Source organism: Muntiacus reevesi, chromosome X (assembly GCF_963930625.1).
Source record: "Muntiacus reevesi chromosome X, mMunRee1.1, whole genome shotgun sequence".
Classification (NCBI taxonomy): domain Eukaryota; kingdom Metazoa; phylum Chordata; class Mammalia; order Artiodactyla; family Cervidae; genus Muntiacus; species Muntiacus reevesi.
Window position 1 is genome coordinate 43,355,981 of NC_089271.1, and position 1,088 is coordinate 43,357,068.

Here is a 1,088-nt window from a genome sequence, read left to right on the forward strand (position 1 = left end):
TATAAATATTTGCAGCACAGTGGGAAGATGCCTTCTGCTCCTTCACACTGCATACAAATTATGTGAATTATGTTGCGTATCGCTTTGTCCACTGTCTGGCTATCCTATCATGTTCTACTCTGTTGGTCAAATACTGAGTGGCTACGCTTCCAACCAGAGGATCCGCAGGGTTGCAGTCTATCAAAGAAGAACAGATTGACAGCAAAACCTTTGAAACAGTCAAAGCAGGACTCCAGTTGTCTTTAAGGATGTCCAGGCAGATGACTCCCTGACTATTGATGTTGCACTGATAGATTCTGGTGCGGAAAGTAACCTTTGGTGGACAATCTTAAACCTTAAATGGACAGTCGGATGAAAATGTGATATCCAGAAAAAACACACCACCTTCATATACAGAACCTGGTGGACCAAGTATAGTCAATCTCCATTCATAAATGTTATCTCCTTTAGGCCCAGCACCGCAGTTAGGAGGAGGATCAAGGGGTTATTTCAGCTAGCTCCTTCTGAATTCTTTTAGCACTAGTGGATAATTTAGCAGTGGTTTTGCTAGAGAGTTTGGTGTTTTTCTTCTGCTGGGTAGCAGAAGGTTTTCTTTCTTCTTGTTCTTCAGGCTCTGGAGCAGCTGGGTCTCGCTGATCTGCATCTGAACTACCACTGCTGGTGCTGGGGCTCTCATCATCAGACCTCTGCTGATCACTGGACATCTTGGTGAAGTTATTTCTTGGAAAACTTGGCCATCCGCCCGGCCCACTCGCGCGCCGCTATGGTGTTGATTTTTATTAATAAAAGTTAAACTAATATTAAACTCTTGGGATAAAGCCCACTTGTTCATGCTGTTTTATTTTATATATTGGTGGATTATATATTGCCAATTTTTGTTGAGATTTTTATATCTGTGTTCATGAGGGATATTGGTCAACAGTTGTATTTTCTGATAATGTTTTTGTCTGGTTTTATTGTCAGGGTAATTTGGCCTCAGAGAATGAGTGGGAAAGTATTTTCTCTCCTCAGTTTTCTTGAGTTTGTTTAAAACTACTGTTATTTCTTCCTAAAATATCTGATAGAATATTGTAATTACAAGATTATTT

At 40.3% G+C, this 1,088-nt stretch overlaps 1 pseudogene; it reads right to left on the minus strand.

Annotated features, from left to right (window-relative positions):
- LOC136153632 (ubiquitin-conjugating enzyme E2 E3 pseudogene) lies at positions 1 to 758 on the minus strand (annotated as a pseudogene).
- Between the last annotated feature and the right edge of the window lie 330 nt (positions 759 to 1,088).